Source organism: Diachasmimorpha longicaudata, chromosome 13, assembly GCF_034640455.1.
Source record: "Diachasmimorpha longicaudata isolate KC_UGA_2023 chromosome 13, iyDiaLong2, whole genome shotgun sequence".
Lineage (NCBI taxonomy): Eukaryota > Metazoa > Arthropoda > Insecta > Hymenoptera > Braconidae > Diachasmimorpha > Diachasmimorpha longicaudata.
In genome coordinates, this window is record NC_087237.1 from 3,818,209 (window position 1) to 3,829,700 (window position 11,492).

Sequence of the window (11,492 nt, forward strand, 5' to 3'; positions counted from 1 at the left end):
AAGATCCTGCATAAAGATAATAATATGATCATCATGTAAAATTATGATCACTCCCTTTTTCATTCTTTTTTATCACATTCGACACGTTTTTTTCATCTTCAATTAATGACTACGGAATGTTCTCTTACATTCCGAGAACACATGTATATCGCTTAGTCAGTGGGGCTAATATCGCTTTTGAAATAAAAGATCCAAGAATCAAATGAAAAATGAAAGTTGAACTGATGCCGGGAGTGAGATATTGGAAGGACATTCAGGGTTATTGGTTATATGGTGTAGCCTTGGACCGCAGCTTCATTAATGTAATGCATTATGATTAAGGGGATATCTTCTACGCTTTCCGAAACGGATTTTACGCTTGAAGTTGAAGCGTAAATTACACACAAAATTCCCGTAAATTACTATTCCGTATTCGTGAATTATGCTTAATAAATTTTCATTGGGATGGTAATATACGTCTTTTTAAAGTTTAAATTCCCATTATCACGGCGAAAAAACACCGCCGGATATTAAACTTTAATGTGAAAACGGAGTGTGAGTGAGTAATTGTAAAAAAATGCAAGATTTTTGCTCCCACAATTGCAACCAATAGGCTAATGGCAATCGGCAAGACCTACAGGGCATTATTTCCGATACCTTTCGAATACCTCCCACTGTCAACCGCACACGATTCGTTTAATTGTAACCCGGAGGGAGACCGAATCCTCCGGATGCCCCTCGAGCTTCAGAATTAATTTTACCTTTTCCGCCTTCAAAACTCCGTATCAACCCGCGCAAAAAAATATTTGCCAGCCACATGTCTCCCTAAAGCCCCCTAGAATCATCAAGAGATCTCCGGAAGCATCCCCTACCGACCCAAAATACCACAGAATCTTTCGAAACGTCAAATTTCGAAGGAAGCCTCTCCATCAGAATTTATTCCTCAAGACCTTTATCATTCTCCAAAAGCTCTTGGTAAAAAAAAACCCTGAAATTTCCATGACCCCGTCACTTGTCCCTTTTCCCAATCCCCTTTAAGCCCCAAAAAAAAAACCGAAACAAAAAGGAAACTCAAACTGCACCGGTGAGAAGTTGAGCGTCCATTCGGAGTGACTACGTACACGCTATATCCCGTAACCGCAGCAACGACTGCTGCGTTGAGGTTGGCGTATGGGATCTACATGGAAAGTGCCCAACGGCCAGAGAGAAACCCAAGTCCGTTAATTTTCGTGGCCGATTGTCCTCTTGCCGGGGTACATCACACCCCTGGCTCTCGTCACCGGGGGAGGGCAGTATTTCCAGTCCACCCTCCCCCACGACCATCACCCTCACAAGTCCCCAAGTGAACTACTCTAACCTCGTTGTTCCCCAGAGAAACGACTCGCAAAGTACAGACTACATATACAGTATATCTATGGATAGTGCACCTACAGAAATGGCCTCTCTGGTTTCTCCACAAACCCAATGGGTGCTCTCTTGCTCTTGCGCGTCGCCAAGTGTCGGCCAAGTGTCGCCAACTTGCGCTTTACTCTCTTATACTCCCTCATCCCCTGCCGACTCCCTCGACAGTAGTCGACACAATGTTGTACGTATAACTATCAAAGAGAGCGTTAAGAGAGATGGAGAGAGATGAGAATAGGGTGAGGATGGAGTGAGGTGAGACTCGGTGGGTACCATAAAGGCTACAAGACGAGTATGGTACGTCCCAAGGAGTGGGCAACAGAAATGACTACCGCGTAATAAATCGCAATCTCGTTAATGACGCTAACACAGAAAGAGTCATACCCATGACACATCGTATTTATCACGTGTGTACGTGCACAGTGAATTCTCACACCTCCCTCTGGTAACCTTTATTGCATATCATGGGGGTTATAAAACGCCTACCAGTCGAATTAACTCACTGCACTTGGGCTGATGACGTTTACGTCAGTGGATCGGATGCGTGAAATTATTTTTTTTCACTTAACGAGAATTTTCAGGTTTTCACGGGGAAAACAATTTTTTTTTGCAGTTAAATCGCGTGGAAAAATATCGGGCTTGTGCGGATTACTCTGAAGAGCTTTGAAAATATCTAGAAAATAATTTTTGTCCTCTAAACAATCGATTGCTGTTGACAGAAAATTCACATTTATGCAAATGAATTTTATTTCCTGTCAGAATTTTTCCTGAAAGTTTCGTACTTTTTGGCCGAATCGACTGCGAAATATTACGATACTGTCGCGTAAAATTTCCCAGTTAATTCCATAATCAGTAACTGCGAGTTCCGTAATTTTTACGGAATTATTTCTCGCCGTACACCACTCCGCACCTCATTTCCCACACCATCACCAGAATTTTCCTAGATATTTCTCGCCGCGTTGAGCTCATTTTATCCGAACTACATCTCGCGAATCCGTGTTTTTCACGTTGTAAAGTGGATAATAAATAATCGGAATCCACTTGACGCGTGCAGGCAACGGGACACACCGCAGCTTCGGTGTTATATGCAGTAACAATTGCACTTCGCCTCTCCTCAGCCAATTTTCTTAATAAATGATCCCATTAGTGCCATGACGCCTTGGTAAAAAAAAAAGCCAACGCGGCGCGCCACTTGAAATATCTTATATATCATTCTAACGTGAAATTGGATATTTATTGGTGACAGATGGGACATGCCGCCACGGTGGATCATACCGCGCAATCAATCATAACCGTAACCAAGTATATATGTAGTCGCTCGGGTTTTTTTTTCGAGAAAGTTGGCCGGCGGGGGAAGGGGAGAGATAATGAATTGGGTATCGGCCGAGGAGCGTAATGGTTGGGGAGGAGATTCGCTCTCGAGGAGACCTGGAGTTCCTTCCTGAGAAGCACCAGCAGGAGGAGGAGTGGGGGGAGGAATCAATTGACGAATGTTCTAGTAGGTGAATCCTTGGGGTAATGCGCTCTGTCAGGTACCTGTCATTTGTCAGGATTCTTCGATCAATCGGGAATTGGGAATAAAGAAACCGGGGAGCGTTGTACATCTTCATTTATTGAAGCGGAAATAAGCCTGTAAGCCTTGTCAGAGTGAACGGAAAACATTAATACGGATTAATTTGTAGATATTGTGGTAACGTCATAAGTGATGGATGATTCTTCATGAGACGTGGGGGAAAATGAATAAAAATTTCCCCGAGAAGACGTGAAAATTACGAGATGAATTGCAATCGTGTGGCGAAACGGATCGATCTCTCAATTCCCCGAAAAGCCACCTCAATTTAATTTCACTCGAAAAAAAAAATATATATTCAATATTTCCCAAAAACCGACAAAAATATCATTCCCTTTCAATCGCCAGCAGCTCGCGTCTCGGATCTGATATTGCAATATCTGGACGACTGGAACTGAAAAAAAAAGGTAACGAGACTGGAGTATAAAAAAAATTTGTCGAATCGTGTGTTGCAAGTTTTGGAATCCTCTTATGGAATAGCCAGGACACGAGAAATTTTCGTTTAAATTCACCGCGCGGAAAAAAGTTGGCGTTATCGGGGCACCGGCTGCTGCCCAGTGAATAAATATAAATATATTTTTCTCTACCAGTGACGCCTCTAGCATTGGTCATATATTGTGTATATGGAGGAATGTCCGAACAAAATGTAACCGAGCGAGATACATATTCTTCTTCTTCGAAGCGTATACATGCACACCTCCTGCCCCCCTCCCCTCCTGCCGCCCTGTACTCTCGGCAAATGCACGGGACAGGGTAGCGGAGGAGGGAAAGGGTGAGGGCCCAAGAGGTAGAAAATCTTCAATGAGATCTCGCCTATCTCCTCGAGGCATCGATCTTGCCCCTCTTTTTTCCGTACCATTCTCAACTTCCTCCTTCTCCACATCTTTTATTTCCTCTGTTTTTTAATATACTTGTGGAGTTTCTTGGCTCTCGTACCTTGACGTTTATTTTCTCACGCGCACACCAGTTTCACGAGCGCCCTTGTGCGCCTCCTTCAACTACTTCGTACTCACAGTGAGAAGAGAGAGAGAGAGAAAGAGAGGGATTGAGATTGAGAAAAAAAAATGGAAAACAACGTGTCTGAAGAATGAGGAATAAAAAAAAATATATCTCGAGATCATCATTAAAGTATAATGAATAATACCGGAAAGATTCGAGCGTGTAAGAGAATGCACGACCTCGCCGCTTATAATTCTCAGGGATGGCGTCATTAACTCCGTGTGGCGTGTGCAGGACCTGAGTGTGGGTACCTCTCTCGCATCGCAAAACTCTTGGGAGATGTAAAAAGAGGAAAACGAGGTATAAGGACAAAAGAGGCGGGAGAATGAGTTTTATTTGCATCGTTCAAGGTTGGGGGTGGAATAATGGGCTAATTAGTTGATCGAATGGTGAACGCCGGTGTCAGGAAGACGTGAAACTCATTTATTTCCTGAAATGTACCAGTGATTTACGGTGATCAACTTTTTAATCGCAATATCAAATTTCTGAATGTCTCGTACTATTTTAAAACTTTCCAACAACTTGCTTAATCCCCCCCATATTTTAAAATCCCGGGAAAAGTCCTAGATGTAAAAAACGTGTGTTCAGTGATCTCGAAAATCGTGAACTGAAATACTTTTTACACTTGAAATTCCTCCAGTTGATCCCCCAGTCGTCAAAACCCATCCACTTGTTAATCCCCATTTTTCCTAACTCTTATCCCATCTTCCCATCTCTAGTGGAGTTAAGCCGCTGAATCCAGATGACTGAAAAAACCCGAAACAATAACTCGAACATTTCTTTGATATTCTCGTCGAATAATAATGGTACCAGTGCACTGGGCACCTGAAACTCACTGGCTTTGACATTACGGAAGCTTATCTAATCTGCTTCGGTTTCTAGAACATTCCCAAACTTCTCCTTTTTCAATCACGGAATGGAATTTCTGGAGATCCTCCAATTGTCAGTCGTTTCGAATTTTTAACAGCTCATAGACCTCCTCATCCAATAAATACATTCAAATCAATGTAGAAAAATGCATGAAGATGCCTTTTATTCGTCAAATTATTCATGAATTGATGGAATATTTACCCATTCGACGAAATGACTCTTTTCCGTCACACGTAAAATTTTCGCCACAATTTTTTCCACCCAAGCAAAACCCCCTCCCCCTCTCAGCGAAGTATATGAAATTCCGCTATCGATTTGTCCCCATCAAAAACCCTTCCCCCTCCGCAAAATCGTCAAATCCCCGTCTGAAACTCCCGCCCCCAAAAAAAAACGTGCGAAAACTCCCCCAATATTTACCCCCTAACTAATGATTAAACCCCGGCATTAGACGCCTGAAAGCAGCGCCATAGTCTTGTTTGCCCAGCGCAGAGAGTTTGATTAACACTCACAGCTTCTTTCATCCAGCGTCCGTTGCCCCAATCCCCCCCCGTATCCCATCATCAAAAGCAGAAAGGGAAGACACAAGAGCACAAGAGGCTTGAGAATGACGCTCGGCTGGAATCCTCGGGCCTCTCAAGGGTCGACTCGTTTTCCGCGCGGCATCTGTCAGTTGTATAAACACCCCACATACCCATACACCCGCGGCCCATCCCAGTACATATGTGTACATCCATTTATATACACACCAAAAATGTCTCTGACTGGCGTGGCGTCCTTGCACAGGAGCTTCTGCACAAAAGCCATACGGACTGCTGCACAGTCTGGCTCTTCGTGTCGCCCAACGAGACATTCGCGCTCGGTATACAGTGCACAAGGGGGTAGGCAAATGAGTACGATATACTAGAGCCCACTCACCCCCCCCCATCCCCCTTTCATCCCACCACCGGCGTCTTTCTCCCTCTTATCCTCAGCCGTTTCCTTCGGAAAGAGCTTGCACAAGCGCGAATCACGCTCGAGAGCTCGTATGCTACGGTGAAATTTGTCTTTCGGGGCGCGTTTGCGTTGCATGGATGCTCTCGCGCTTGAGACAGGCATGGACACAGCCAAATGTAGAGACAGCTACCCCCATTGCCTTGGCATTCAACCTAAACCCATCTACGTCTTCCTCTCTCTCACACACTCCACTTTCATCCAGGAAAATCGCGTGTGTTCCGCTCGGCGCTTTCTCGTTCTACTTCAGTCAGCCAACTCTCCTGCCACACACCTCAATTCACTGGATACGTATATAACCGTCGACCTGCGAAAACCAATATTTACTCAAAGCCTCTCAACGATCATGATCTCCGATTCAGCGCTGGAAAATCGATCGATCAGAGCGCACATCCCACCCCCGCGGGAAAATCTATTTGCGTCTCTCTGTCTCGCTAGTGACGCGAGCTCCGGAAACATATGCTGGAGCCATTCTCACTATTGCCGAATCACTATAGACTGTGTACTGAGCGTATAAGGATTGCCAGTGTGTGTAAAAGCCTTGGAAACTTAACACTCGTGAGAGCTTTGCGGCGAAATGGGGGTGCAGTGAATTCACGACATTCCACTGGGGTAATAACGCGCGCGATCCACCCGCACATCAGAGCGAACTGTGCAATCGCTTATTCGTCGTGCTGTCGTCACGAGGTCTTGGGCAATTGGGGGATGGATGAGGTGATTTTGGGGGAGGAAAGATGTTCTTTCTATCTCAAAATTCAGTGAAAATTAATCAATCCCGAGTAATTCGTTTTTCAAGTTAGAGAAATTCGCCCCGGGATTTATATTGTTTATTATTACTTCCTGAATAACTATTTATCCATGTAATGATGCACCAAGTTGATTACTGCTGTGGTGAAAATTAATGATTGACTCTCCGGGAAATGTATTTTGTTTCTAACACTGCAAGTGAAAAAATGATAGATTTCCTCCTTATTTACACTCACCCCTTGCTGACCTCCACTCGGACGTCGAAGAATTATTTAATACATCAATTAGCGTCACTCTGATATTTATCGGGGTCAGAAAATTTGAGATGGTATTTATTCAGGGTATATAACCTTATAATACCTTGTACCGTTTTCGTCGGCTGGCCACGTGATCATGAGTGTATCTAACAGGCATGATCATCTAATTATTACACTAGAGTTGGCAAACCCACAAGGGAACCGGAGACAGGGTCGCGGGTCACTGTATCGCGTGGGCATTATAACCGGATTAAACCTTCCTTCTCCGTTTTAATATTTGCCGAGGCAACGGGGTATCAATGTATTTTGAGAGGATCCGATGATGGTACGAATAGAGCCGGCATTTTACGAGAAAAGATGGTGCGATTATCAAGACACGGGGGGGTGAGAGGGGGAAGGAGAGATGGAGAATACCCTTTGGTCATCTAACGGTTTGAAATACAACCGAAACATAATTGCATTTGCCCCATGGCCACGGGTTTCGTCGTATAATTGAAGAACGTGGGTAAATACACGATTGATTTTAATTCAATTTCGTGTCCATAGGAGATGTGGTGAGGGAGTGAGGCTAGAGTTTGAGAGGGTCTTGGGGTACTTCCGCGTCGCTCATTCCGTGGAGCGTAATTGCCTGATGGGACGGTGAATTCTTCGAGAAAATACGATCGCGATATGTGATACGGTGGGTATGATGCTGGCTGAGGTAGACCGGTATCTTGGTGACGAATTATTGGAGATTTTGATAGAAGAGAAAAGCCTCTCCTAGACGAGGGAATGGTATTTTAGTCCTGGGAAATGTTGAAATCAGATATTTTCTGATGTCTTTGGAATGTCTTATGACCAGAGTTCGAAAAATCATGTAATCCATCTGTTGATATTTTCAAATCAGTGGTCATTTGTGAATGATCCTGGTTTGGTGCACTCGCATGAGGGGATCGCTGAGGGGCTAGTCAACGCCAGGGTATCTCCACGTGTATGACGGCTAACGGAGGTGGAAATTGGAAGCAGAATTCCCCTTGTCCCCCCCCCCCCACCAATCGATGTATGTGGCTTGGTATTGAATTGGTTGGTACTCACTGTCAGAGGTCAGTGTCGCGGCACGACTCTAACCTTCTCGTGGATATCGCACAGCCCTAATTGGCCGAGGGAGTGACGTATTGCGGAAATTAAGCTTCCCCCGACTAGCCAGCTCCATCTTCCTCCACTCATTTTCTTTTATTTTCTCATGTATGGTTAATTCCATTGAGTTTATTTGCCCTAATGGTTCCATTCATTCCGGAACTAATGGTGCGTACAAAAATAATAAAATTTCATTGCACCAAAAGAGTTCATTCAAAATCAAAATAACTCCGACCTGTGTATTTTCTCAGGGATGAAATTGATTTTTGAAAAAATATTCGTCAGACAGGCACTTCTCCACGCCCAATGGCTCTTATCACGTGGTACACTTTTTCCCCTATCTTCAACACGTCTTTCAATAGTTCCAGTGAATCTCCTTAATTCTGTTAACCCAGAAAATTGAGTTCTCACGTGTTTCTCATTTTACCCGAATGGCTGTTGCCGGTTGTGTGTGTTTTTACGGTTGCACGTGGAGCACTTAAATCTGTGTCTGGTTTACCTCTCTTTCGGGTTGGCAATCAGCATCGCGAAACGCAATTCCGTGTGATAGTACAGTGAGAAGTGAGGAGGGGAAGGGTGAGGGAGATGAGAATGAGGGTTTGATGCTGGTGGAACAGCAGAGGCGTATACATACAACAACAGGAAAGACGAAATAGCACTGGATGTGTGTACACGCCTTCGAGGCACGCTCGCCAGAATTGCGAGAGACGCACAACTACCGTGCGATTCTAAGCAATACCCGGGGATGAAGGAGGTGAAGAGAGATGAAGAGGCAGACCGAGACGATGAGAAGAGAAAAAAAAAAGTGTGCAATGTGCGTGGAGGAGTTTCGAAAGAAATGAGACTCCTTTGCCGCTACGATAAAACCTCCCGTGCTTTCTCTACTTCTTCCCCCTCGTCCTCTCGCCCTCCCCCCCCTTACCCCATTCCCTTGGTTTTATTATTATTATTTCTCTTATTTATTTTTTTTTTTCATCAGGTTTTCCACCTCCTCCACCCAAGTTTTGGTTCTTTTTATCTACCTCATTCGTGGAATCCTGGGGCGCACACAACGCGCGTGTCTTTGCTCAGCCGCGAAACAATTGCAATTCCACGAGTCTCGTATTTTCCATTCTACACTTAAATCCACGGGTATAAGGTATAGAGTGGAAAAAGTACATGGGGAGAGAGAGATTTTCAAGGATGCAGCGCGTGAGAGGCATCGCGTGAGATTGAATATTCCACGGGGGCATTGGATTGAATCACGCTAAGAAATTATATTGTTTAAATCATTTCAAAACGTGGTACTTTACGTAGTAGGAAATGTACATAGGGGTGGGGAGGGGGGGTGAGGTAGGGTGAAGGGGGTTTGAGGAAATGGTGGAGTTTTTAGATGTTTGCAAGGAGGAGGAGGAGAGCAATGAGCGGTGGAGGAAATTTTTAGGATTGAAAAAGTGCACACAGATTATTCAGGAACTCGAATGGTGTTAATGAGGATCGGTAACTGGCACCGAATGGCGCTGTTGAATTAAGAGAATTGAATATTCGTTGATTGTTACGGAGCAATTCAGGTGAGGTATAAAAAGTTAACAAGCAGTAACGATGAAAACACTCAATCAGTGTCAATATCTTTTATAATAAGGAATCTCTTTGAGATGGAAATGAGCTCAGAGAAGATTTAACGAGGAATATGCAATAATTAGGGATTCTCCGACACAGAATGGAAAAATATCGGAAAGACTTCTCTGTACAATCGCTTGATTTATTTAGTATTTTTTTTTTCTCCGGGCAAAATGCACAACTCGCCTCCCTGAAATCACTGAAACTCAAATTTTTTATTTCATCCCCTCATTGTTTCATCCTCTCCCACTGTTCATGGAAATGGAATGTACATTTATGTATCCGAAGAGTTACGATACCCTGGGACAATTATTCGACATGGGTTACCCGAGCGATACGAGTGAATATCCGGTTTGTTCGTGCACTCATCCATGTTTTAAATAAATAAAACAACGTTTTCATACGTATCAATGGCAATCGTGTTAACACAGGTGTACAGGTACAAATGTCCTCCATTTCTCTCTCCCTGTGTTGTTTTATTATCGAGAATATCCTTTATTTGTAAATTTCTGTATTCAGTGATTGAATGACAAAAAATGCAACTCGCGTGTTTCATGTTTCCAAAAAAAACTGAATATTTATTCTACATAGCTCTCCAGAAAATCCAGTGCAATGTCAGAATATTCTTAGCATTACTCCATCCCTAATGAAGAGCAAAGAGCAAAAATTTCAAACGTTTCGAAATTGATTTTTTCATTTATCTACATAGGATCATTGTCATCACATGTATTATTAACTTTCGAAATTTTTTTTAGCGCTTCAAGTCTAGTCATTCCTCAAGATACATCATATTTTTCTAGTCTATCGTAAATTGAATTCCTTTCCATCCGGAACCTCATTTCTACAATAAAAAAATTCAAAGAAATATTCTCACAAAATACGCCTGAGTGTTCTCAATTGTCCCAGAGTATCGCTCCGAGTCGATACAAAATATTTCACATCGAATCAATGAAGCGTGTGTAAAGATACTTTCGCGAAAAATTCCCCCCTCCCATTTGTGAACAACTGGACGAATTCCGTGATTCGTGACGCAACGAAGGAATGTCAGTAAAGTTGTACATTCTCCCGAGGGAATAACCTAAAAAAGCCGGGGGTTGGGGGGTGAGAAGCAGAACTGGTTGAATTAGGAGTGCCCGGTGGACGACCCAAATTCCAAAAGCACGAGGAAATTAACTGTCCTCAACATGAAAACGATTATCAGCGACTTTGTGGAATCCTTCCTCCCCCCGTATACCCTTTCCACCCCCACCCAGTATCACAGCTTCGCACACACTTGATATAAATACCACTACTCACTCTCCATCTTTTGCCATCCCTTCTGTCTCCTTTACCCACTCATTTGGGTTTACCCGACGCCATAGCCCCGAGCAAGGATTCCAGCGGGTTGCAAGCACGGATGCATATTATTCACGAGGTAGCCGGACGGATCTCGCGCGAATTCATAAAGCAGCCCTTTGTACAGATACTTCGGGGGTCTGACGAGGAGGAGGTGAAGAGGAAGGACGAATAACGGAAGGGTTAGGGGGGAGGTGGAGGGGCTGTGAACGCGTCTACTCTCTTTATGGAAATTTCACGGGCCACTGCCGACCCAGCATTCGAGGATATATTGCCAGTGTATACAGGGTGTCCCAGAATTGCACGTCCAAACTTTAAACTTAAGTTGGGGGTGAAATTCTGGATCGAAAAGTCCTGAGCGACTTTTTGATCAGATGCACCCTCTTCAAGTTATTGAGGGTTGAAGTTGGACGAATCAGGGGCGTGGAATACCCAGTCGCACGTCGGTGAGAAAAACATGCGAGTGTAGTGGTGTCCCCACCATACCGTACTACTCCCCTGCAGCGGCAGAAAGAGATGACTGGTGGCGGAGGGTAAGAGGAAGGGGAGGGGAAATAAAAAAAATGAACACCCGCCCGCTACATAATAGTAGATTATGACATGAGGACAATAGGTGGAGGATTGTGAGA

At 44.0% G+C, this 11,492-nt stretch overlaps 2 protein-coding genes across 5 annotated transcripts in view; one reads left to right on the forward strand and one right to left on the reverse strand.

Moving 5' to 3' along the window:
* Positions 1-11,492, forward strand: part of LOC135168415 (uncharacterized) — a 223,817-nt gene that overhangs the window by 119,503 nt on the left and 92,822 nt on the right. The gene's annotated exons all lie outside the window — the stretch shown is intronic.
* LOC135168419 (autophagy-related protein 16-1) overlaps positions 1-11,492 on the reverse strand; it is a 196,322-nt gene that overhangs the window by 80,776 nt on the left and 104,054 nt on the right. The window lies entirely within an intron of this gene.